The sequence below is a fragment of the Acomys minous genome (assembly GCF_964271855.1).
Source record: "Acomys minous genome assembly, chromosome: 12".
Classification (NCBI taxonomy): Eukaryota; Metazoa; Chordata; class Mammalia; order Rodentia; family Muridae; genus Acomys; species Acomys minous.
This window is the reverse complement of record NC_140493.1, coordinates 80786215-80813573: the sequence shown is the minus strand read 5'-3', so window position 1 is coordinate 80813573 and position 27359 is coordinate 80786215. Positions and strand designations below refer to the sequence as shown.

General features: G+C 50.0%; 1 protein-coding gene, 1 long non-coding RNA gene and 1 pseudogene across 3 annotated transcripts in view; 2 read left to right on the top strand and 1 right to left on the bottom strand.

Annotated features, from left to right (window-relative positions):
- The window catches only part of CUEDC1 (CUE domain containing 1), a 95370-nt gene extending 72848 nt beyond the window's left edge, over positions 1-22522 (bottom strand). Inside the window, exon 1 of the mRNA XM_084749547.1 lies at positions 22399-22522. The gene's annotated coding sequence lies outside the window, so the exon portion shown is untranslated. The remainder of the gene's footprint in view (positions 1-22398) is intronic.
- LOC311579218 overlaps positions 1-27359 on the top strand; it is a 160342-nt gene that overhangs the window by 8274 nt on the left and 124709 nt on the right. The window lies entirely within an intron of this gene.
- On the top strand, positions 26529-27148 carry LOC311578730 (cyclin-dependent kinases regulatory subunit 2-like; annotated as a pseudogene). The gene has a single exon. The product of its transcript is annotated as a cyclin-dependent kinases regulatory subunit 2-like (transcript).

Here is a 27359-nt window from a genome sequence, read left to right as displayed (position 1 = left end):
GACCGAAAACCCAACACTGGACAGGACCAGAGGGTTGAGGCCCCTCCCTGAGACACCAAGCAGAAGCATCAAGGTCTTAGAGCCACCGCGCTGAGGAGACGCTTGCCAGAGCCATACCATACCGCCTCAGGACCTGCCCTGCATCCTGGGCCAGAGCCTGGCTGCGCTGCTAATGGGAATGACTTATTTATGTAATTCATTATCACTGGGGCCTGGATCCAAGAGAGATGGGTGGAGGCCAGGCCCCAGCTGCTGAGGGAGGAAAGGGAGGGGCTGTCCTATGCCTCAGTCTGGACCTGGCAGGCTGAGGAGCTGGAAATTGCAGGGACCAGAGGACAAAGGCAATGAGGAAAGAGGACAAGGCTGGACATTGTAGGCGCTGTGGGGCTCCTGGTCGAGAGCGTGGCTGGAAACCAGCTCTGTCCCTGGAGAATGCAACAGGAACAGAGGCCTCGAATATGTTTGCCTTTAAACTGCTCTGTGGTCCAAAGGGCTTCTTCATCATCATCATTATTTAAAAAAAAAAAAAAGCTGGGCAGTAGTGACCCATGCCTCTAATCTCAGCACTCAGGAGGCAGAAGCAGGTGGATCTCTGTGAATTCAAGGCCAGTCTGGTCTACAGAGTGAATTCCAGGGCAGCTACAGCTACACAGTGTCTTGAAAAACAAAAACAACCCCCCACACCCGCCGCCGCAAAAAAAAAAAAATAGTAAACAAAACAAAACAATTCTGAATTCTGCACTTCAAACAGAAATGCTTTGATGCCCAATGGGGGCCTAAGTTGTAGAGGCAGCATCCCTCAGATACCTGACCCAGGGTGGAAGGGATGAGGATGGAAACTTCCAGAATTCTGTGGAGTCATCCCTAAGCCCCGTCATGTAGGCTCCAGTGGGGTAGCAGGGAAATAGACGAGGTGAGGAAGGGCAGGTGGCTATAGCTGGCTCCTCAGACCGGGGGTGGGGGTGGCGCAGTGTGTCCACCCCAAACCGGGCCGGGTGAACAGGAGACTCCTGCTCCCAGCCTCACCTTAGAGGCCCAGGCTGCTCTGTCACAGTCTCTCCGTTCCTCTGCTCCTGCTCCCGCCCTCTCAGGGGTTCTTCCTGCCTCTCTGCTTCCCCCCAACCAGACCAGCAATTCATTCCCACTCATAAGGGTCAGAGCACTCCATCACTACCCCTGGCCATAGCCACTGGTATTAGTCTCGGTTTCCCTTCCCCTCCCGTTCCTCTCTCCTCTCTGTCTCTCTCCAAGATATCTTCTATACCACGCTGGAACTCCCCATAGAGACGAGGATGTATGACCTCCAACTCCTGCCTCTACCTCCCCAAGTGTGTGGGGTCAGGGGTGCTGGGGATCAAACCCAGGGACTTGTCTATGTTAGGCAAGCACCCCCACCCCACCCCAGCCAAGCTATATTCGCTAGCCCTGAGGTCTTGGTTTCTAATAATATTAATGTTTCACTGAGCGCTCACTTCCTGTGAGCCTCACGACACCCCTACGTCACCCCACCCCCCGTGAGGAGGGGAGGAAACACGATCAGTTAGGAAATCTGCCCAGGTCACGTCATCACCAGCAAGTAAAGAACAAGGGTCCAAAGCCAGTTGTCCAGTTCAGACTTCACCCCCTTCATACAAAAACGCCTGCACACAGAGTCTTCAAAGAACAAGAAAGCAAGGCCCATTGGGGTAGTGTAGGGACAAGGACCAGAGTGCCAAATCTGGACCAGCATCCTCCCCCGTCACATCATCTCAACCACAGAAGCGGCTGTGTTTATGTAGGGGAGAGACACACGTTTGCTTTCTGTTTTACGAGGTTATGATCCAGGAGCCTATAAACTTGCCTTACCTCCTCCAGCAATGGCCTGGCTGGCCCGGGCCACCCTATACCCATCCTGTTCTATGACCTTCCCCACAAACAGTCCCCATGTCTTGACCAAGCCTTTCCAGTTCTACCTCACAGTGTTATAGACCCCCCCCCCCATGCCCTGTGAGGGTTGTGCAACGTCCCAAGGTTCCCAGTGAGATCCCACTCGGTGCATATTAGCTCACACTATGGTTACACTATGGTTCTCAGATCTTTCTCGGCCAGATGTCACCCAACCAACCCTATCCAACCTGGTCCAAGGAGGTAAGTCTAGCGTGCTTCGCAAGTATGTTCCCAGCTCAGACTACTGTGAAGATGCCCCCATCTCCATCCATAAGGGAAAAGCCATAGTGATATCGGGGTACCCTATGACCATGTCTACAAATCAGAAGACTGACCTGCAGTTTTCCCCTAGTAATTTGATTCAAGGTCCAGACACTATTTGCTCTCTGGCTACTAAAAGGAAGTTCAGTATGTCTGAAAACCAAGAGATTATGATACCAAACGCACATTCACAAAGCAGGGACATCCAGCAGGTGTGCCAGGCAGTGGCACCTGGGAGGCCAGCTGTGCTTCCTGCTCTCAACTCCTCAATTCTCCCATGACTTCCGATAGCTCTGTCTCTTATACCCAGTGGAGTCTAAACCAAGACAGACTAGTCCTACCATGCCCCTGGTCCAGACAAAGCATCCATAAGTGAATGTCACAAGACCAATATGTCATTATGCAGCTGTTACAAGCCCTGCCATGTGAGTCTCCTTCACGGGCGATCTCCCACCTCCTCTCTGGGCCTAAGGAGCAGGTGCTCTCTTTCTCTCTAAGTAAGCACAGTGACTGGGCAAGCTACTCAACAAGCGGCACTCTGTGACAGGAATAAAAGGGTGTGTCCTTCGGAAGCTGAAGCTGGTCCTCTGCCCCTCTCCCTTCCTAGCTTCCCAGGGTAGTTGACCGACTCTGGCCAGTAAAGTGAGAACAGAAGTCACAGAGCAAGCGCGGTGGTACGTGCCTCTGATCCCAGCACTTCAGAGACCGGAGCAGAAGAGTCAAGGGTTCCAGACCAGTGAGGGTACAGAGTGAGTTCCAGGTCAGATTGGGATCCATAGCAAGGCCTTGTCTCAAAACAAACAAACAAACAAACAATCAAAAACAAAACAAAAAGCCAAGGACCTGAGAAAGCTTTAGCAGGTAAAAGTGCTATAGCAATGCTCACAGACATACACATACAATGAATACATTTTTTTTTAAATGGAGGAGGGAAGAAATCTCACTATGTAGCCCAGCTTGGCCTGAAACTCTCTATGTAGACCATGAACTTGCGGAGATCCACCTGCCTCTGCCTACTATGTGCTGTGATTAAAGGTGTGCGCCACCACACCTGATTAAATTTTCCTTTAGTTAAAAAATAAATAAAACACACACTTAAAAAAAAAAAAAGAATGGACGTAAACGCTACCTCCTCTCTCTTTCCCTTCCGCCATTGCCTTGGTGGCCCCAGGTTCCAGATCGAGTGGCCACAGGTCAAAACTACCTCAGGCACACCAAACTCTCCATGAGCAAAAGCCTACCAAGGCATGGTGGCACACCCCTTTAGTCCCTGCACTCGAGAGGCAGAGGAAGGTGGTGGATCTCTGGGTTGGAAGCCAACCTGGTCTACATAGCAATTTCCAGGTGAGGCAGGGTTACTTACACAGACTCCCGTTTCAAAAAAAACAAAACAAAACAAAACCAAAAATACACATCTCGGCTATCAAAGCTCTGGGTATCAAAGCTCTGGGTATCTCCGTGATGCCATCGGAGGCATGAAGCAGCAGCCTGGGCCCTCTGGCTCATTTCTCTGTTCCATGGGATGCTATGTAACATCAGTTGTGGGACATACATTTGTCTAACCAGTATTGGCACACCAATACCAGGCACTGCGCCAGGCATAGCCAAGAACCTATGTATCAGCTACCCTGAAAAAGCCCCCGTCAGATGACCCACAGGCCCTGCTAAGCCGAGCCCCAGGCAAGCTACCCACCGGCAGGCAGACAGTGTTCTAGCAAGGAACTCCAGCAGGACAGATGCCAAGCCACATTTCATACTGGGTTTTCACACCCTGGCCTCCACCTACTTCCCTCTTCCATCCCTGGGCTGTGACCACAGGACAAGCACCTCCCTTGTCCCCCAGCCACAGAAGGGGGGAGAAGAGAAGCATTAGAGAGGAGGCATCCTGTGGAGGCTCCAGGAAACAGGATGGGAAAGTCTCCTCCCTCCTCTGCATATAATCAGCTTCCTCTGAAGCCATCTCCTGGATTAACGCGAAGTGGAAAAGTGTCCCGTCCCCCCCACCCCCCGTATCTGAGCTTTTTCTCTCTGTGTCCCACATAGCTAAGCACTGACCATCACAGTCATCACTCTGCCACTCTGCCAGGTGTCTGGCTGTTGGTGCTCTTCCTTATGCCAAAAACCAAGTTGAGAAGAAAGACACTTAGGCAGGGTTGTCATATACGGTTACACAGGCTGCTCACAGTACAGAGTGCCCAGCCAGAGGAGCAGAGAGGGCTGGAATCCAGCCCATCATCTGTTTACCAGGCTGAGGGCCCTGGAGGAAAGGCACCTTCTTCTAGCTGGCCCAAAGGTATCTGTCAGGGCTTGGTGATAGGGTCCAAGAGAATTCACTGTATTGATAGTCTGCGCATGCTTGACATTTACTATAATAGAAGTTTAAACCTGGGGGGGGGTGGCTAGGGGTGTAGCTCAGTGGTGTGGTCCTATGGCACACTCAAGGCCCTGGGTTCTATTCTTAGCACTTCATAAGCCCAGCATAGTGGCACAAAGCTCAATCACGAAGATTCTTGACAGAGGGACACTGTCACAAGTTCAAAGTCATCCTGGTCTACATAGTGAGTTTGAGGTCAGCCTGAGCCACATAAGACCTTGTTTTAAAAAGTCAAATAAAGCCAAAGTCAGACGTGGTGATAGCTTTAATACCAGCACTCAGGAGACAGAGAGGCAGGTGGATCTCTGTGAGTTGATTTGGAGGCCAGCCTGGTCTACACAACAAGTTTTAGGACAGCCAGAGCTACATAGAAGACTTTGTCTCAAACAAACAAACAATTAATGAAACAAAAACCTCAAACAAACAGAATTCCACCCAGGAAGGAGGTGTGTTACTTGGACAAGTTACTGCCTTTTAGCGTTAGTTCCCAAAATCAAAATGACAGCAATCCCCGGCCATAGGTTGGCATAAGAGTATCTGGTAAATTAAATTATATAAGTAAAAATGTCTCAGTAGGGCAGGACTTCTTCCAAATGGGAGCTCCTGACAGAAGCCTCTGTGGCTGGCTAGGGACAGGAAGGAAGCAGAGGCAAATGGAGCACAGGGACACTGTCAAGAAAAGCGAGCACTTAGAGAAATGTGTGACCAGCCACCAGAGTCTGCAAATGGAACCACCCTGCTGGCGTTCCCAAGCATCTGGGAGCGCTCACAGCGCCCTCCCTTCTCCTCCTGGGCACCCTTCGGATCTCCTCGAGGCTCTCACTCAGCTCAGAGTCTGAGGTAAGATCACAGGTCACAGGTCCACAGAAAGGTCACAGAGAACGGCTCAGAACAGGATGTGCTCCCCAGCCTCCCACACGCAGATTACAGGCTGGGCAGGACACACAGGGTAAGGCTGGCAGCTGGAGTCTGAGAGAGAACAACATGTCCCCACAAACAGCCCAGGGAATCGGGCACTAGCACGGAATGGGGTCTGCCGCCTCCACTGGCAGGGGATGAGGCCCATTCAAATCCCAGAAGGTCAAAACTATTTTTCCATTGTCTCATTTTAGGGAATGACTTTTCTCTAGCACTGAGGATTGAGACTTGGGCTTTGCTTACAAGCAAAGCTTATAGAATTCATTATGGAACGAAATTTTATGCCAATATCTTCAAAGTAACCATTATTATGAGTTCACTGGACCTTTATTTTTGTGTGTATGTGTATGCACACTTGTGAAAGCGTTGGATGTTGTTCCTCAGGGGATGTCTACATTTTGCTGTTATTGTTGTTTTTGAGACAGGGTTTCTCTCTGCAGCCCTGGCTGTCCTGGACCTCACCCTGTAGACCAGGCTGGCCTCAAACTCGCAGAGATCCACCTGCCTCTACCTCCCGAGTGCTGGGATTAAAAAGTGCACCGATACTGCCCAGCTTGCTTTTTCCTTTCTCTCTCCTTTTCTTTGTTCTTTTCTTGTCCTCCCCTAAGATGAGGTCCCTCACTGGCATGGAACTCAGCAAATGGGCAGCTGGCTTGCGGGTAAGCCCTAGGGGACCCTCCAATCTCCACCTCCCCAAGTCTGAGATTACATATGCATGCTACCATGCCTGGCTTGTTATTGCTTCTGAGGCAGGTTCTTACCATGTAGCCTAGGCTGGCCTAGAACGTACAGAGGCTGTCTATCTCAGCCTCCCAAAGGCTGGAATTAAGTACGTCATTATCCCGGGCTATTTTTTTTTCTTGTTTCATTTTATTTTATACTTTTAAATTTATGTATATGAGTGGTGTGTGTGTGTGTGTGTGTGTGTGTGTGTGTGTGTGTACCACATGTGTGCCTGGTGCCTGTGGACATCACAAGGCGGCTTAGGATCCCCTAGAACCGGAGTTATGGCTGGTTCTAAGCCCTCATGTGAATACTGGGTACTGAACACAGGTCTTTTGCAAAAGTAACAAATGCTCTTAACCCATGAGCCATCTCTTCAGCCCTTATTTTCTTTGATGATCCCTTTGCCTTTTTTTATATAAAAACCCAGGTTTTTATGAGGAGCCATCTTCCCCACCCTAGTCCTTTACTTTTAATGCCACTCTATGCCTTTCTAAGGCCCATAGTTTCAGAACCCTGCCAGGAGCTTGTGGGGCGGGGGGGGGGGGGGGGGGGGGGGGGGAAGAGGGGAGGGGAAGCGGGGGGGGGGGCTGTAGCTTACAGGAAGCTGAGATCCCTTCCAAGGCCTCTGGAGGGACTTCATCCTGGGCAAGAGCCACCAAGGTCTAGGCATCTGTCTAGGTGACAGACACAGATGACATCTGGCTTCAGCCAAACACCATGTCATTGGAACTCTTTTCTTTTCCAGGACAAAAACTAACAAGATGATTCATCCCCTTATTAAACCAACTCATAAGAAAAGGGAAGTCATCCACGGCCCCAGCCCTCCATCCACCGGACACAAGCCACTCCACGCTCATCACCTAAATGCACTGACTGTCCCCGAGTCACCTTTCCTTCCCAGTCTCAAGAATCTCTGCTGCTGCCGGATCCCTAACAGCCAGAGCAACTGTGCTGACAGACTTCCAAATACAGAGCCAAGGGCCTGGAGGAGACTTGTGGATCTTAAACCTATAGGAGTGCAATCCCTCTCAGCCGAGAGTAAAAAGCTACCCCAAAAAAAGGCCCTTCTCTGTCCCTGCAGAATCTCCTCAGCTCCCTGACTTAGAAATCGCTGTTTCCGCAGAACTCCAAAAACAGCCCTCCTATGCTCAGCACCCCATTCCTCTCAGCACCTTGATCTGAACACTTAATCTGCCCCAGGTTCAGTTTATCCCTCCCTTGACCCAAGGAAGAACCCCAGCACTGCTGAGAGGCAAAGCACCCTGGCATGACATGTACAGATCCAGCAGCGGCTTTTTGAGTTCAAAAACCACTTCCTGGACCACCTAGGGTGATGAGCTTGGATGAGTTAACTTAACCTTTTGTGCCTTAGTTTCTTCTTATGTAAGCTGGTAACAATCCCATCTCCTGGGGCTGGACACATTGCTCAGTAGGTAAAAGGTGCTTGCCACCCAAGGCTGATAACAACGTAGGTGACTTGTGTCCCTAGTACTGACATTAAAAAAACAAAAACAAAAACAGACAGCTGCTATGTTGTTTTGTTTGTTTGGCTGGTTGGTTGGTTTTTGTTTTTTTGTTTTTCGAGACAGGGTTTCTCTGTGTAACGGCCCTGGCTGTCCTGGAACTCTCTTTGTAGACCAGACTGGCCTCAAACTCACAGAGATCTGCCTGCCTCTGCCTCCCAAGTGCTGGGATTAAACGTGTGCACCACCGCTCCCAGATAAAATTTGTATTGCTTGTTTGTCTTCTGGTTTTTTGAGACAGGGTTTCCCTGTGTAACCCTGGCTGACCTGGATCCTATATTCTGGCTGAGAGACGGGATCCATTGGCAGAAACGAAAGATCACACCTCAGAACAAAACAACAAAAAGCCACCAAGGTGGAAGGAGAAAACCAACTCCTGGAAAACTCTCCTCTGACCTCCGCATTCATCCATGATGCATGCATGTACACACACACATGTACACACACACACACACAAACACACACGAGAGAGAGAATACATCTTTAATAATAATAACACTTCTCCTCTAGTAAATAATAACTAATAAATAAATAAATAAAGATAATAAATCCAGTAAGACTCCCACATGCTTGGACAGCTCCTGGCATCCAGTAAGCATACAATAGATGCGGCAGGTCACCAGCAGTCCTGTGGGGTAGCAATTGTAGATTCTATTTCTATTTGACAGGGATGTCCTACAGCCATTCGCTGTGGTGAAGAGAATAATACACTAGAGTCGAGCCTGCTCATGAGACTGAAGGGGGGAAGCTCTCAAGTTCAAGGCCTTCGTGGGCTACCAAGGGAACTGAAGGCCGGCCCTCATGACTTAGCGAGACCCAGGCTCAGACTGTAAGTAGGGAAGGCTGAGGACAAGGTTTAGTTGTGGGAAGCTGTCATGGGTGAAACCCAAGTGCACATGGGGCTGGGTACGGTGGCTCATGCCTATAACCCTAACAGTCCGGTGGCAGAGAAATAGGAGGACCATAGGTTCAAGGCCAACCTGGTCCACATAACAAGTTCCGGTTTGAACAGGCCTACACCAAAAGACCCTTTCTTCCGGTAGTGATGACATGTACTTTTAATTCCAGCATTCTAAAGGCAGAAGCAGGCAGATCTCTTTGAGGTCTTTGTTTTTTTGTTTTGTTTTGTTTTGTTTTGTTTTTTTGAGTTTTAGTTTGGTTTGGGTTTGGTTTTTATTTTTGAGTCAGGGTCTCACTATGTAGCCCTGGCTGGCTGGGTGTTCACTATGTAGATCAGGCTGGCCTCAAACTTATAGAGATCCCCTTGCTGGTACCTTCCAAGTGCTGGGATTAAAGTCCTGTTCCATCAGGCCTGGCAAATACCTTGTCTCAAAAATAATAATAATAATAAATTGAAGGACTCGCTGAGAGCGGCACTGCACTCGTACAGCAGAGCTACGACGGAAGCTCTAGCTGTGGACTCTGATTTGCACACTCAGAAACCTCAAGCTTTAGCACGCCCCTTCTTGCTGGCAGGGAAATCCAAGAGGTCTCATGGATCAGCATCAAAATCCAGTTTCCACTCTGTAGGCCCAGAGAGGCAGCAAGGGTCTCAAGGGAGCGGTGCGGGGCTTGCCAAACAAAATTAATTTCTGCTCTTTTTCAAATTCCAGGAAAACCATTCCAGAGCATCCTTAGGGAAAGGATGCCGCCCACCAAAGGTGACCACGATGGCTCAAGGCTGGGGCCCCACACCAGCCTTCACAATGTCTCAGACTCCCTTGGGAAGCTCCTAGGCTGTCAGCAGTTTTGTAAAAAGCCAGGACAAATCACTTGGGAAGCGTCTGTGTAGGCATGGTCTCACACATCTGCCAAATCCATATATTTCTTAAAACATCTCACTGTCTTCACCCTCGATGCAGAGCAAGCAAGCTACTGGGCCATTTCCCCGACGACGGTAAAAAGGCTGCTATGGACACTCCCGGTCTGAGAAGAACGCAACGAAGCCGTCTAACACACACCCCAAACTCCTGAACGGAGGCAAGGAATCTGGTGAAACTCCTAAATGCCAGTCAGTGGTATGTGCGGAAAGAAGCAATCTAAACAGAGACATGCCCTCATGTTCCACGTCCCGCTGGATCCAGCCACATCTTCTAGCTTAACAGAAGACGACTGAGAAGGCTCAGCACTCGCTGAGGGGCTGTGGACATTAATGGTTGCTGGGCGGGGGTCATTTTCTTCCGTGGTATAGCCACTGAGAAGCTGCTCGTGCTCTGGGAAATGCCCCCCCACCCACCCAAACACGCACTCAAGCTCATGCTGGCCATCCTGACTAAACTCAGTGTCTCCGTGTCATTTAAAAAAAGAGAGACATGAAACTAAGAGGAACATTTGTTGGGAAGAAGAGGCTCAGAGAAAGAAGGGAGGGGATATGAAAATAGGGTATGAATATGATCAAAAATATATTCTATGTTTGTATGAAATTGCCGGCAAGTACATTTGTTGTTGTTTTGTTCTTCAAGACAGGGTTTCTTTCCCGTGTGATGCTGGGTGTCTTGGAACTCGCTCTGTAGAGATCCGCCTGCCTCTGCTTCCCCAGTGCTGGGATTACAGGCATGCGCCACCACACCCCAGCTGACAAATTTTTTTTTTTAATTTTTTTTCCTCCAGAGAACTTGGGTTTGGTCTGCAGTATCCATGTCAGGCAGCTTACAAAACAGACTGAGATGAAAAGAGCCAGGACTAAAGACTGTTGCCCCGACTACTATTAAGCAGCTACGTGACTTCACAAAATAAAACAACAACAATAACAGCAGCTAAGGTTTATGAGAATATCTGCTATACTAAGCACCATACTAAGGACTTAACAAGTACTTGGTTCCCATCAACGATCAGTATGAATATTATTACTCTCTTTGTGTAAGTTAGAAAACGAATACCAAGAGACTCTGAGTAACTGAACCCCCACCCCCCACCCCACAAAACAAAACAAAACCCAGCATCCATGAGCAGTGTGGATTCAAACACAGGTAGGCAGGGGTTTTTTGTTTTTGTTTTTGTTTTTTCTTTGTAAACAAGTGATTTATTTCTGCTGTCAAGTGAGACAGGGCCTCAGGTAGCCCAGGCTGGCCTCAAACTTACTGTGTAGTTGAGAACGACTTTCAATTTCTGATCTACCTGTCTCCACCTTTCCAGGGCTGAAATTACGCTTATGAACCACCATGATTTATGTACGTATTTATTTGTATCATAACTGTTTATGTGTATGAGCGCTTTGCCTGCGTATGTGTCTTTGGACCACATGCATGCCTGGTGTTCACGGAGACCAGAAGAGGGTGTCAAATCTCCCAGAACTGGGGTTATAGATGGTTGCAAGGCACCATGTGGGTGCTGGGAATGGAACCTGGGTCCTCTGGAAGAGCAGCCAGAGCTCTTAACCACTGAGCCGTCTCTCCAGCCGCAGCCACCATGCTTTTGTGTGGCACTGAAGATGGGAACCCAAGGCTGCATACATGCTACCAAAACACTTCATCAACTGGGTTCTGTCCCGGGTTCTTGACCAATACCCTTCATCTTTTCAATGCGTGTAACAACCTGGGACCACAAATTCCTCCAGGAGCAGACAGTGATCTTCAAGATTCTGGCTTTAACGTTTGGGTTTCTCTTTTAGAAACAGAATGAATGTTGGGTGTGATGGCACACCTTTGATCCCAGCACTCTGGAGGCAGAGGCAGGTGGATCTCTGTGAGTGAGTTCTAGGCCAATCAAAGCTACCCAGTGAGACCAAGTCCAAAAGAGAGAGGGGTGGAGGGAGGGAGGAAGGGAAAATAAATGTATGAATTTGAAAAATCAAACCAGGGTAGTGGCACATGCTTTTAATCAGGAGGCAGAGGCAGGAAGGTCTCTGATTTTGAGGCTAGCTTGGTCTACAGAGCAAGTTCCAGGACAGCCAGGACTACACAGAGAAACCCTATCTTGAAGGGAAAAAAGAAAGAAAGAAAAAGAAAAATCAAGTGCAGGATGCTGTAACTCACTAAGATGGGCAAAAACATCTCTGTGTGTGTGTGTGTGTGTGTGGGTCTCACCCAGAAGCAGTCAGGAGAAAAACCCCAGACTCCCTAGGGCAATGGTGCCCTGTGGAACCACCAGGCTGGCCCCAAACTGTCTTGGGGAAATGGACAGCTTGAGGTCTCAGGATCACCAGCACGCAAAGGTCTGCAGGTCTGTGATGACTAGTTTTTCAACTTGTGTTTGTGTTTGCCTTTTTTTTTTCTTTTTTCTTTTCTTTTCTTTTCTTTTTTTTTTTTTTTTTTTTTGAAAAGAGTCAAATGCAAGAAAACATGACCCATCAGGGGCTAGTTATGTTTGCTCATGACAGGAGCTCACCAGGCAGCCCAGACTGTTGTCAAACTAATCAACCTCCTGAGAGTTGGGATTACATGTACATGCCACTATGTCCCACGCAAGGGGTAGTCCTTTTTGTTTTGTTTTGTTTTGTTTAATTAAGAGCTGAGAGAGATGGGTCAGAGGTTAGGGAGCATGTACTGCTCTTCCAGAAGACCCACATGGCAGCTCATAAGCAGCTATTACTCCAGCTCCCAGAGCATTCAATCTCTTTTCTCCTCCAAGGACACCTGCACACATGTGGTGCACGTACATAGACACTCAGGCACACACACATACAAACAAAATAACTCTTTAATAAAAAATCTTTTTATAAAAAGCGTGCCTAGGGGGCTGGAGAGGTGGCTCAGCAGTTAAAGAGCACTTGCTGCTTTTGCAGAGGACCTAGGTTTGGTTCCCAGCACCCACACGGCGCATGGTGGGCTCACACCTGACCATAACTCCAGTTTGAAGGGATGTGATGTCCTCTTATGACCTCCATGGGCACTAGGAACATGTGGTGCACATGTATACATTCAGGAAAACACTCAGATACATAAGATAAATAATCAAAAAGTTGTGGGGGGCGGGGAGGAAAGGGAAGTGTAGCATGCCACATGTGTGTCCTCAGAGGCCAGAGGAGTGAGTCAGATTCGCCTGGAGCTACAGTATCAGGTCGTTGGGACGCACCTGACACAGGTGTTGGGAATCTGGTTTGCCGGAAGAACAGAGAGAGCTCTTAGCTGCTGAGCCATCTCTGCAGACAGGAAGAGCTCATCTTAAGGATGCTAACACAAGATGCATTTGATGCTGCAGCAGGCAGTTTGCTCTCTCCACCTACTTGTAGGAAGCTACCTCCCCCAGGGAATCTGTGGGTAAGATTTCCCTATGGCCTACGCCTGTGGCTTTCCTGTCTTATGATGTGCCATGAGGTTCTGACCTGTATACATATCTTCATATGTCCCTTAGCCCCCCACCCCAGCCACCCTCCAACCCCTCCTACTCAGACTCCTCTCTTTCCCTGCTCAGCCTAGGAATCTCTGTCCACCTACCTTTTCACCTCTGTACACAGACAAACAGTGAAATGCCCTCCCAGCAGGCCCCTCCTCGACTCTTAGAGCATCCAGCTCCTCGTACAGCCTGGAACTGAAACCAATCTCAGACCTGAACAGAGTGAAATCATTTCCGGAGCCTGGCCACCCTACTCAACCACAAAGCGTCTTCGCCTGATCAAAGCTCCAAATCCAGCTTTGGAGAAAGCAAAGCTCTTAACTGCTGAGCCATCTCTCTCCAGCCTGGCTTTTTTTAAAAATTACTTAAGTTGCGTGTGGTGTGCTGTGTGTGTGTGTGTATGTGTGTGTGTGTGTTGCATATAGATGTGTGTACATACGTGAATGTAGCTGACCATCAAGCCAGAGGCATCAGACCCCTCCCCACCCCCAGAGTTGTAGTTATGGGTGGTTGTAAGCTGCTGAACACGGATGCAGAAGCAGTAAGCCCTCCAAACAGATGAACCACATCCTCTACCCCGTTTTCTCTTTTAAGCTAGGATCTCACTATATACTTCGGGCTGTCCTTGGACTCTGAGTGATGGGCTTACAGGCATGCACCACCACCCCTGCTTGATTTATTAAGCTCTGGCTGTCCTGGAACTCACCAGAGTGTGTTCACAGAGATCCATCTGCCGGCCTCTGCCTCCCAAGTGCTGGGATTACAGGGCCACAGCGCCCAGTCTGATTTATTCTTCACTGAGCCCCTTTTGAGAGCAAGCCTGTTTTCTTCTGAGACATCTGTAGCCATCTTGTTAAATGCACTGAGCTTGTCATAATACATGTTTTCCCTAAACGTTGAAACCTTTTTATGTTTGGGGCAGAGGGTACAGGAAAAAGCCATAATAAATGAACGTGTCAGCCCTTGGTGATCTTTGGAAGAATTATGTATTTTGAGAAGACTCTTCAGATGTATTTAGTTAACCTTGCCCTTGACCCTCAGCCTATCACGGTCCTTTTCTGAGAGTGGACAGGGTCATGAGATGATTATACCATAGCCCAGCAAGTAAGCGGTCAAAGAGAACTAACCTGGATTATCTAGTGTTTGCGCCTTCACTCTACAGCGTTAACCGAGGCCCGTCTCTGCCCAGAGCTCACATAGGAGTGAAGTCGGTAACCCAGGAACTCCGAGGCAATCGATCTCTGAACAGAGCAGATGCTTTTAGCGACTCCTGCCTCTTTTCCCAAGGCGTGGACTCCATCCTATGGGGGCTGCGGGTCACTCCCAGAGAGCATCCCTGAGGCAGGGACCCAGGCAGGGCATGAGTTCCAGCTGCCGGCAGGGCAGGTAGGCTACATCCTGGCTCTAAGTTCCCGGGCAGGCTGCTACCCTCTGTCACTTAGCATTCTTCAGTGACTCCACAGTACAAGGAGGGGTTAAGCCAGATTTGAGCAACCTTCTCCCTCAAAAATTCCAGCTTTCAGCCCTCTGTCACGGAGCAGGCATGGACCTCCAGGGACCTCTGCTCCATCATTCTGTCGGCTGATGAAACTGCTTAAGCCACATGGACAAATGAATCTTGTTCCCGCTTCCAAAGCCCTTCTTCAGCGGCGGGGTGGGAGGCAGCCCCTCCGCTCCAGCGAGTCTTTTTCTTGCTCATTACAGCTTCTCTGGAACATCCTCCCTGGGTTCTTCTTGGAGACGACAACGACCTCCCTCCGCAATTTAAATCCGTTCACCTCTGGTCCCCTGTCTAGTGAACGGCTGTGTTCTTAGCATCAGAGCTTATAAGACATCTGTCTCTTCGGTGTGTTCCATGAAGGCATTACAAGAACTGACTGTTGCCGAGCTATCAAAATACACACACACACACACACACACACACACACACACACACACACACACACAAAGCAGGCTGGAGAGACGGCTCAGCGGTTAAAAGCACTGGTCATTCCTTCAGCGTGATTCCCAGGCCCCAAATGGTGGCCAGCAACCATCTGTAACTCCAGCTCCAAGGACTATAAGGCCCTCTGTTGACATCTGCGGGCAGCAGGCATGAATGTGGTGTACCGACACACATGCAGGCAAAACACCCATACACATAAGTGAAAATCATAGTTAAAAGGCACACACACCCATTAGGAAAACGTTTTCTTCAAGGTTGCCAAATACAAATAGCCAAAACACTATGACTGTAACATTAATATAATTCCTGATTGTTTCGTGGTTCTTCTTGTTCTATGTAGGTTTTGTTGGTGTTGTTTGTTTGTTTTTTGTTTTTTGTTTTTTGTTTGTTTGTTTGTTTTTGGTTTTTCGAGACAAGGTTTCTCTGTGTAGCCTTGGCTGTCCTGGACTAACTTTGTAGACCAGGCTGGCCTCGAACTTACAACGATCTGCCTGCCTCTGCCTCCCGAGTGCTAGGATTAAAGGTGTGCACCACCACCGCCCAGCTGCTCTATGTAGTTTATTTTATATATGTGTAATAATATAAATGTATATCTAAAAAAATTTTTTTTAAAAAGCACACACACATACAGCAGCCAGGCCTAGTGACTATATCTATAATTGCAACACTTTAGGCCAAGGAAGAGGCAGAGTCAAAAGGATCACCATGAGTCTGAGGTCTAGCCTAGGCTACAGAGTGAGTCCCAGGCCAGCTTGGTCTACAACTTCAGACTATATCTCAAAAACAAAACAAACAAAGAAGCAAACCAGACTCAAGCTTGGCATGGTAGTTCACGACTCTGAATCCCAGCACTTGGGAGGCTGAGGAAGGAAAACTGTATGACTTTAAGGCTAGCCTGGGCCAATATAGTAAATTTCAGGGCACCCTGGCTACAAGGAGACACTGTCTCAAAAATAACAACAAAAGCCAAGAAACAAAACAAAAACTCAAAGACAAAAAACAGTGCCAGTGCGTCCAGGAAGCTGGCCACACTGCAGAGTTCCTGCCTCACCCGGCAAAGATGTTACAGGATCCAAAAGCCCTAATAACCCTCCTCACAGGCCCCCAGGCTCCCACGGGCTTTACCAACATGATAGAACAGGAACACATGGTCTGCTGGAACAGATTAAGTGCCCAGAGGGCAGCTGCCACCTTTATCCGAACTCCACTCAAAAGCCCCCCCCCCACAACAAGGCCTGTCTGCTCTAGCCGCTGTGTGGTGGGCAATCGGCCCCTTCTTCAGTGCTTCCTCTTGTTTTCAGTTTGCTAGTGCTGGGCAGGGCTCCCAGGGCCTCAGACAAGCATTCTACCCTTGACTACACCCCTGGCCCCAGTGCTGCGTCTCGACACAGCCCCTGCCAGGGTGCCTGAAACGCGAGACTAACATGTTTATCCTGCTACTAGACTGCAGGCCTCTTGAGGGCAGGGCCGCCTTGGTGAGCTTTGTGCCCTAGGTCAGGCCTCAGCTGACTTGTCTGGCCAGCAGATCTTAGCAGAATGCATTAAACAGAACCTACCAGACCTGTTCCCGCCATGCTGGCCACTGCACTGGCACACCCCCCTAGTTCTGCCACTTTGTGACACATGACGTCAGGCATGTTATTCAGCCTCTTGCTACCACTTAGGTCTCTTGTTTCCTCGCCTGAAAAAATGAATGTCATCTCCTAGGGATCTCACCAGGATACTAGTACTCCTAGGCACTGAGCCATCCCTCCAGCCCAAGAGTTAAGATCGCATATGATGGGGGCTGGAGAGATGGCTCAGAGGTTAGGAGCACTGACTGCTCTTCCAGAGGTCCTGAGTTCAATTCCCAGCCACCATGTGGTGGCTCACAGCCATGTGATCTGATGGCCTCTTCTGGCCTGCAGTTGTACATGCAGGCAGATATATACATAGATATAGATATAGATAGATATCTCACATATGATATAATGATACGCTGAAGGGATGACTCGGCAATTAAGAGCAATTGTCACTCTCGTAGAGGACCTGATATCTGTTTCCAGCACCCATAGAGTAGCTCACAACCATCTGTAATCCCAGTTCCAGGATCACATTGGTGTACAAATATACATGCAGCTAAAACATGCATATACATAAAATGAATGAATATTAAAACAAAAACAAAAACACATCCCATCAAACAGAAGCAGGCAGATATCTGAGTTTGAGGCCAGCCTGGTCTACATAGCAAGTTCCAGGCCAGCCAAGGCTACAGAGTGAGATCCTGTCTCAAACAAACAAACACAAAACAAAACAAAAGAAGACATCTGATCATGGCAATTGGTAGAGATTATGTGTGTGTGTTCCCTCCCCCCCTGCCCCCCCCCCCGTGCATGTGTGTATGTGTGTGTGTGTGTGTAAGCAAGAGCTTTATCAGCTACACCATATCCACAAGTCCTCAAGGTTCTTCCCTCATAGGAAGCCCTTTGCTGTTAACTTCCACTCCACTCCACTTTCTTTTTTTTGTTTGTTTGTTTTGGTTTGTTTTGGTTTTGGTTTTTAGATTTTTGGTTTTTTTCTAGACACGGTTTCTCTGTGTAGCCTTGGCTGTCAGGGACTCACTTTGTAGACCAGGCTGGCCTCGAACTCACATCGATCAGCCTGCCTCTGTCTCCCGAGTGCTGCAATCAAAGGCAAAGTGGTGTGCGCCACCACGCCTGGCTCCACTCAATTCTTAACTGCCTACCCTGCCACACCCTTACTAGGTGCCTTGTCCCTCTGGACCAACACTAACATTAAAACAAACAAACAAACAAACAAAAAGCCATCCAACCCGATTGAGCCATTTCTACCCTTCTTATATCACCCTGACATTTCAGCAACCCTACACCTCCCCCACACCACCACATCTGTCCCAGCCTCTACAGTTCTGACCTACGAAGATTCTTTCCTTAGCAACAGGTGTCAGAACTCTTGAGCCCACACACAGAAATAACAGCAACAGTTTCTATGAAATGAGCAGTCGTTCTGCCTAACACACATGTGAGGCCTCCTCCTCCGACGCCTTCTAAGAATGAGCCAAGGAAGCCCCTACACAGCTTCGCAGTAGGATGTAGAGCCGCTGGGCACCCTGTAGGCCCTGGTGTTGCGGGTGGAGCTCAGTGGAAGAGCAATGTGCTTGGTCAGCATGGGCAAAGCCCTGACTTCGATTTCCAGTACCACAAAACCAAACCAAACCATGAAGATTTCTTGGTAGAAACGGGCATAAAAACAGCCTGATTGTTTCCTGAAGGGCACGTCAGACATCTGTATCCAGCCAAGAACTCACCGCAGTAGAAAGGCAGTGGTTGTGTTCTTTAAGATAGGAGTTATGGGCTGGAGAGATGGCTCAGAGGTTAAGAGCACTGGCTGCTCTTCCAGAGGTCCTGAGTTCAATTCCCAGCAACCACATGGTGGCTCCCAACCATCTATAATGAGATCTGGTGCTCTCTTCTGGTGTGCATGCAGGCAAAACACTGTGTATATATGATAAATAAATAAATCTTAAACCGGGTGTGGTGGCACACGCCTTTAATCCCAGCACTTGGGAGGCAGAGGCAGGCAGATCACTGTGAGTTCGAGGCCAGCCTGGTCTATAAAGTGAGTCCAGGACAGTCAAGGCTACACAGAGAAACCCTGTCTCAGAAAAAAAAAATCTAAAAAAATAAATCTTAGAAAAAAAAGATGGGAGTTATGTTCCCAAGCAATTATTCCATTTATTGCTTATAAATGGTTTTTGTTTTTGGCTTGGTTTGGTTTTTCAAGACAGGGTTTCTCTCTATAGCCCTGGTTGTCTTGGAACTTGCTCTGTAAACCAGGCAGGCCTCAAACTCAGAAATCCACCTGCCTCTGCCTCCCAAGTACCAGTACTAAAAGTGTGCGCCACTGCTGCCAAGCTATGCTTATGAATGGTCTTATTTTAATTTTTAATCTTTTTTTTTTTTTTGAGGCAGGGTTTAACATAGCCCAGGCTGGTTTCAAACATTCTCTGCAGCCAAGGATGAGACTCTTAAACTTCCGATCCCTTTGTCTTCCACCTCCCCAGGGCTTAGATGACAAGCTTGTGCCAGCATGCCCAGTTTATATGGTGCTGGGGATTGAACGCTGGGCGTTGTGCATGCTGGGTAAAGTACTCTAGCAATCTACTAACTGAGCTATATACATCCCAGCCCCACGACTTCTTTTGAAGATGAGAACTTTAGCTGCTTTCTTAGGATGGAACTCTTTACATTGTTCTGGCACGTTAGAGGTATTTCTGGGTGGCTGGGAGCAGAAAGGATCAGACAACAGAGCAGCCAGTTCAACCAACATCTTGAGTCTACCCCCCCCACCCCCCCACCCCCCCACCCCCCCACCCCCCAATATCTGGCACTGGGAGCTTCAGCAAAAAGCTAAGTCCTGGCCACAAGGGAAGGTGAATCCTACTACAAGAGCCATGCATGCCACCAAGAACTCTTCCAACTCCCATATCAGGTACTGCTAGGCCACAGTCATTTTGGGTCTCCTGACCCATGTGTTACTTATCATAAGTGCAGGAGCCAGCCCACCTCAGGGACCACCTGTTCCAGCTCACCTTGCATGGTCAGAGGTGAGTGAGCACAAGGCTATAGGAAATTCTCAGCTCTGTTGCTCAGTAACAGCAGAGCAACTTTAGGGAAGTCTGATGGAGAAGGAAACAAACAAACAAACAAACAAAAGCCACCAAAAAAACAGATGTAAGTGGTGCTGTCTCCCAAGCACTGTACTCACTAAAGAAAACTCCCCCTGCACAGGATGGCATTGGGGTGGGCTGGGCTACAGATCAGATCTGCCGAGTCAGAATATCTCACTGCACTAAGAACTCTTTGAAGACCCTTGCTGCCACAACAAAACATGGCACTGTCATATTTTATGAAGTGGGAGTTCCATTTCCAAGCATTGTTAGCTGCATCATTAAAAGGACATTCAGGGGCTGGATAGATGGCTCAGCAGTTAAGAGCACTGTCTGTTCTTCCAGAGGTCCTGAATTCAATTCCTAGCAACCACCTGGTGGCTCACAACCATCTATAAAGATATCTGATGCCTTCTTCTGGTGTGCAATGTACATACACCAAATAAATAAATCTTTAAAAAAAAAAAAGGGGGGGGCATTCAGTCGCTCCGGTCCATCAGAGGTGGTGTGAGCCTAAGAAAGACTTTTCAGCACTGAGGCAGATAAGTCTGACATAGGAGACCCCTGGGCTCGCCGAGATCCCAGGCAGGTATAGATGGATAGACACTTGCACAGCATCCCCACAGCCCAGCATCCCGGGCATTGTGGGGAAGAAAAGCAGAGCCACCATCCCTGGGACTGCACAGGGGGATGAACTTCAGTGACCTGTCTGGCCTCCACTTGTGTTCCACAGTTTCAAGATATGGAAGGAACTGCAAATGCCCAGATTGTTTACTGTTCCAATGCTTCCCCTAGAAAGGTCTCCCACACTTCTGAGGGCTCTCCGTAAGGCCCCTTGACTTCGCTGCATGTCCCTAAGACAATGGGGGGCTCCTAAAAGGCTTGCCTCATATACCCACCTCACACTTGTCCCTCTGTTTCCCTCTAATTCAGTACTCCTGTGGCCCTAACACAGTGCCTTGGGCCTCCCCACCAAGCAGACAGCAAACTCCATCCTGGGAGACCGGCCACCTCAATTGTCCCTGTCCTCTAGCTAATGGAGGGAGCTGGGAGCTGGGCCAGAACTTCCAGGTCTCCATGGCCACAAGTTCAAAGTGGCATGAGAAAGGACCTCACAGGATTTCTGTTTTGGGCCTCCTGGGAGTATTCACTAAGTGACAACAAGGGAGGTCTATCTGCTCCAAAAGGCCTGAACTGGAGAGAGTAGGAACTCCAGCATAGGGGTCTTAACTAGATCCCTAGTTCCAAGGCAGGTACAGCATCCCTCTGACAGTGCTTAGGAATGCTCCCAAACCTGTACACGGTTGGGAAATGTAGTTAGGGTGTAGCTTTCACCAGACCCCCCAAAGAAGCCCTTGGTCTAAGCCCTCAGATCACCTCGTCTTCCCTCTCTCACCCACACAGTCACATCACCAGCCCTGAAACAGTGCCCAAGTTGGTTCCTTGTCTCCTGCTCCGTTCAGCAGCAGAGAGAGCAGACAGGGTGATTTCCCATCGAACCCCACAGGATGGAAAACCTCTTGTGGCCCAAGCCAGCAGCACAAAAGTGCCACCCACCATTCAAACGGAGGTTCCCCCACTTTACATGGGATCCAGCGGGCTGCCAAACCCCATAACGAGATGATGTCCATAAGGAGAGTTCCAGTACCCCTCACCTCCTTCAAACAACTAGGTTAACTCCCATCAGCTTGTAAAGAACAGGGGTGCCAGGCCCAGAAAACCTGCGGAAACCTTTCTCCCGGGCCAGGTGGCTCCGGCTGTTGTAAAGATAAGCAAGCATAAAGGTGTATTTTCCGGGTTTCCGGGTTGTCCGAGGAACAGATGGAGATCAAGACACGTGGTCCCTCTAGCTAACATCACCTCTGGGGCGTCTCCTCACTATACCCCCAGTTATGCCCTCAGCTTCTATTCTTACAGTAAGTAAATAAACAAATAAGGGAAATATTTACAAATATCTCTTCCTTCAAACACCTTCACCAGAAATTTAATAGCAGTACAGTATAAATTTCTTGGAGCTAAAACTTTTTATTAACGGGGAGAAAATGGGCAAGCTCGCGCTGGGGTGCAAGACAACCAATCACTCAGGGAGAAAACCATGAGAGCCCGAAAGGAATAAAGACAAGCCCCGGCCCCCTGGAGCTCAGCGCCCTAGGCACTTAGAGTCGGATGGGCGGGGGAGCAGGGGCGGGGACAGCACATTCTGAACTTTCCCCAGCCGGGTCGCGGAGAGATGCTGCTCCCAGGGGACCGGGTGGGACCAGAATAGGCTGAGCCGACCGGTGTCCACGCCGGGAGCAGGAAACAAGCCTCCCCTCCCCCTAAAAGGAGTTCAGCTCCGAGCCCGGGCCCCCGCCTCTCCATCGCCATTCAGCCTGCACCCCCCAGGCCTGGGCGAAGCCGGGAGGGTGTCCACACAAAGCGGGGAAACCGAGGAGCTGAGACCCGGGAGAAGCAGGCTATCCAGGCCTCGCGTCCCTTCCCCGCGGCTCTGGCCGGCGACCACCCGTCGGATCGCGGCCCGGGGTGCCGCACGCCCCCTGCGCCCAGGGCCGGGGAGGAGGCGGGCAGCCGCGGAGGGAGGGCGGCCCGGGAACTGCCGCGGAGGCGCGGGCTCCCGGGAAGCCGTGGGCACCGAGCAAGGACTCAAACTCGCGACGCCCGGGCCCTCGCGGCCGCGCTTCGGCGATGCTCCCGGGGAAGGTGGGGCCGCCAGGCCCGGGGTGGAGCGCGGCGCCCAGGAGCTCGCGGCAGGGACGCCGAGAGCGAATCGGGGTCTTACCGAGCACCGCACGCGCGTCCGCTCCCGCGGGCCGCTGGGGCCGGGCGGCGGGGGGAGGGGCGCGGTCCCGCGGCGGCGGCGGCGGCGGCGGCGGCGGCGGCGGCAGCGGCAGCGGCGGGCCCGGCTCGGTGGCGCGGCGGCGCGGCTGGGAGCCGGGAGGCGGAGAAAGCGAGGCGAGGCCGGCTTCCTAGCGGCGGGCGGCGAGAAATGCAGCTGTCCCTGCACGGCTGCCGGCGGGGCCACAAGTGGGGCCGCGCGGGGAGGAGCAGGGCTGCGTGCACGGCGGGGGCCCAGGCTCCGGCACCCCTAGACCCTCTCCCCAGGCTGGGAAGCAGGAATAGGGGTCGGGAGGTCAGTGTGGTTGAGAGGGATACAGGGAAAGGGGCATCTGGGAGACATTAGGACACTCTCCTCTGCGCATTTCCGTGCCATCTACAGTGACCGCTTCTCTTGAGGACCGAGAAGCTAAGTGGGGAGTCAGGGACCTTCCCTTTATGGCCGAGTGCGGTGCCTCTGGGTTCAGCCGACTTGAGGAGCCCCGGAGGGGCTTGCTGAAGCAAGGAGACTTGAGACATGACAGATTTGGGAAAGAGGAGGACCTAAACCTAAGACTGGCCTGAGAGGTCGCAGACCCAAACTGGGAGCCCCAAGTGAGGGCGGCAGGGTGTGCGCGAACGTCTGGGTCTTGGGACACTAGGAGTGTGGGGAAAGTGACGGCTCTGTGGAGTTAACGCTCAGACAAGGAAATAAAATCTAATCTTGAGGCCAGAGGAGATGGTGGAGTTGGGGCGGGAAATCAAAGCCAGGGCCCATTCACCCTAGTAGTTAACACCCACCTGTTATCTTATCTCAGTCCAACATTCCCCATCACTTCAAGGCTTCTGAGCCTCGACAGAGGTTTCCACTGTTTAATAAACGGCCGATCAACTTTTCTCTGTGGTTTGGTGCACTAATTTGGAGATGAGAAGATGGGACAGCGGGGATGAGTACCAAGCCCTGCTTTGAACTGGCGCTACCTAGGGGGGTCTATGGAAGATGAAGGTCAAATCAGCAACGTCCGATGGAAAAAATCTGAATTCTGCTATTGGAAGAGCTCTATGTAGAGCCCTGGAAACAGCCCCCTTTCGTCCTCTGAAGGCTTTCAGATCAGCAAGTTCTCCTGAAAGGCTCGGCATGCTCACCCACAGAAACATCTGATGGTAAAAAAACCACAAACCAAGGCCCCAAAGGTGAATGTGTTTCCATCATTTGCATGCCAAGGGTGATTTCTTCAGCAAGGTGGAATCCGAGCATATCCTGAGAGAAACCTCACGTCTACCGATCTCTTGTTCCCCTCTGCCCATGCTCCTTCACTCGATTTTAGGGGACCCCCCCAACCTGCCAGGAGCCAGTTCCTAGCCCCAGGTTTAAAGACTCTGATTCCGGAGTGCTTCTTTGCTTGTGCTGAGTCTGCGTTGTCACCAAGAGTCCTAGATGTATCCTCTCGGCCAGTAAAGTCTTGATGATGGTATCAAGTATGTCACCCTATACTACAGTGTTAGGTTCACCTGTCACTTTTCTGCTTACTGGCAGAATCTTTCTCTAATTTGTCCCAGTCACGTTGACATTTCAAGACTGGGGTCGGGGAGACTACCAATCTGGAGATTTTCCTGTTTGCACCTGCCTCTGATTGCTTAGAAAAAAATCTAAATGTGATTTCTTTTCTTTCTTCTTCTTTTATTTTCATTTATTTATTTTTGTTTTGTTGTTGTTTTTTGGTTTTTTTTGAGACAGGGTTTCCCTGTGTAGCCCTGGCTGTCCTGGAACTCCGAGGCTGGCCTCGGACATCTACAGCCTCTGCCTCCCAAGTGCTGGGAATAAAGGCGTGCACCACCCCAGCCTGGCCTGTTTAAATGTATTTTCATTAAAATCATTAGCAAAGCCAGTTGCTGTGACGGGCAGTCCTTGAAGCACTGGGCTTTGCTAAAGTCCTCTAAAGAAGCTTTATCTCTCCCCCGCCACCCCCCCCCCCGCCACCCCCCTTTTTGCTTCTTATACACCAGGGCAACCTCACCCACCACTTCTGAGCACCCAGAGGCTCAGGCAAGCTCTATCTCTCTCTCTCTCTCTCTCTCTCTCTCTCTCTCTCTCTCCCTCCCTCCCTCCCTCCCTCCCTCTCCCTCTCCCTCTCCCTCTCCCTCTCCCTCTCCCTCTCCCTCTCTCTCTCCCTCTCTCTCTCTCTCTCTCTCTCTCCTGCAACCCAGCCCCTCAATTCAGCAGCAGGTCTCTTGGATACCTCATGGAGGCTGACAGCACACTCAAAACCATTCCTCCCCATTCCAGGCGCCACCCGGATGCCCCTGTTTTAAACACGTCCCCGTCCCGATCCTGCCCTGCCCACAAGCCATTGCCCTATTAATGTCTTCCCACTCACGACCGACTTCCTCTAGAATGGAGACACACATCTCGTCCTTTTTCCAGCCTTGTTCGAGTTTGGTTTCCTGTGGTCTGGCCTTCTTCCCCGGGCACCCCAGGAGCTACACGCAGTGGGAGGCCCTGGCAAGCACCTGGTTGTCTAAACCCATGAACCTCCAGCTCACTCCCACTTCTTGGCTCTGAAGCAACCCCAGTTGCTATTAAGACTTCTTTGAAACTACTCCCACCTTGTAGGTTTCTAGTTTCACAAGGTTTTCCCACTACCCCCCACATCTCTTTAGCAGCCTTCTCTAGCACCCAGTTCCCTCTTGCTCTTCCTAGGATGTGCTCACTGAGGTTAAGAGAGTGGTGTGAGCCTGGCGGTGATGGCGCACGCCTTTAATCCCAGCACTCGGGAGGCAGAGGCAGGTGAATCGTGTGAGTTCGAGGCCAGCCTGGTCTACAAAGTGAGTCCAGGACAGCCAAGGCTACACAGAGAAACCCTGTCTCAAAAAACTAAAGAGAGAGAAGGGGAGAGAGGGAGAGAGAGAGGGAGAGGGAGAGGGAGAGAGAGAGAGAGAGAGAGAGAGAGAGAGAGAGAGAGAGAGAGAGAGAGAGAGATGTGTGTGCACCAACCCCCAGGGCTTCTTCAACACGCTACCTGACTTTAGCCAGGTGTTTTAACTCTCTCTGTGCCTCAGTTTCCTTCTATGTGTCAACTAAGGTCTACTTCACTTGATGTATTTGCACGTTTTGCCTGCATGCTTGTCTGTGCGCCACGTGTGTGCCTAAAGAGGGCATCGGATCCCCTGGAACTGGAGTTACAGTTAGTTGTGGGCTACCCTATGGGTTCTGGGAGTCAAACCTAGGTCTTCTGGAAGAACAGCCAATGCTCTTGACCACTGAGCCATCTCTCCAGCCCGACTCATTTCCTTCAAAGGGCTGTGGTGAGGATGCCCACACATTCTGAAGTACGCAGAACAGCGCTTGGCGCGCTGCGTGTTCAGTAGTCAATAGTGTTGTCGTACATATATATATCCCTGCTCGTACTCTCTGGTATACTGGGACATACTGGCTAGTTTTACGTCAACTTGATCCAAGCTAGAGTTATCAAACAGGAGGGACCCTCAGCTGAGAAAATGTCTCCGTAACATCTGGATATAAGCAAGCCTGTATGGGGGAGGGGGGCGCATTTTCTAAACTGATGATTAATGTTTGAGTTCCTGTCCTGACTTCCTTCAATATGAGCTAGAATGTGGAAGTGTGAGCCAAATTAACCCTTTCCTCCCCAAGTTGCCTTTTTGCTTTTTTGGGGGGTGGGGTGGGGGGGAGGGGCAGTGGCATGCAGGATTTCCCCTGGCTGTCCTGGACTCACTCTATAGATTAGGCTGGCTTCGAACTCGCAGAGATCTGCCTGCCTCTGCCTCCCGAGTGCTGGGATTAAAGGCGTGGGCCGTCACACCTGGCTCCCAAGTTGCTTTTGGTCCCCGTGTTTCATCACAGCAATAGTGACCCTGACTAAGACACGGAGCCAATGGCCTGCCTGCCCCTGCATCTCTCTGCTCTTAAGTCCACTGCCTGGAATGCACATCTGCAATTGGACACGCTGTCCCAGGCCACTTCCCCTTCAACTTACATTCAGCATCCCTACAGTCTCCTTTGCCAACGTTTCCGTCCTGGGTGAAGACAAATCTCATTCACTGAGCTGTGAATTCACAGGCAAACCCCCACACTAACCTCCGGGCTTTCTACTCTCTGAATTTATTTGGAATTTCCATACCCTGCCCTGGTTCAGACCCTGCCAACTATCCTCCTCAGCGCTTGCAGCTGTCGTTCTGAAGCACTGACTTGGTGAAGCTCCCTGTTCATTCCTCAGAGGGTAAAATTTAAACTCTGGCTCATTCGAGTCCCCCCGCCGGTCATAAGCGGATGTGGAGTTCCTAGTGCCTGGTTTCCTGCTCTGGTTTTCTCTCCTCCGTGGCGCGCCCCGGCAGGATGGTCCACAAGCAGATCAGCTACTCCTCCGACAAAGTACTTCGACGAACATTATGAGTACCAGCTTGTCATGTTACCGAGAGAACTCTCTAAACAACCAAAACTCACTGATGTCTGAAGAGGAATGGAGGAGACTCGGTGTCCAGCAGAGTCTAGGCTGGGTTCTTTACACGATCCACCAGCCAGACCGCGTATTCTTCTTTTTAGGCGACCTCTTCCAAAAGAACAACAAAAATGAAGTACAGCTGGGGATCATCTAGTCTTTTTCAAACTTAATGTATATGTGTATATAAAGTAGTATTCAGCGAATACTTGGAAAATGTGCAAATCTTTGATCCATACCGGTGTATTCTTCACAGCATCAGAGCTCAGGTAAATGCGACTGCAAGTAGGTTGTTTTAAAGTTGTTAAAGCTTCCTTTGTAGTTTTATCTTAATATGAGTGCCTGTTTTACTTTACCTCTTTTGTTAAAGTTTGTATGTTGCATTAAAAAAAAAATTTTTTTTTTAAACTCTGCTCCGGCTCAGATCTGGAATGTTCCCCCAAAGACCTCTATATGAAAACCTTGGTGT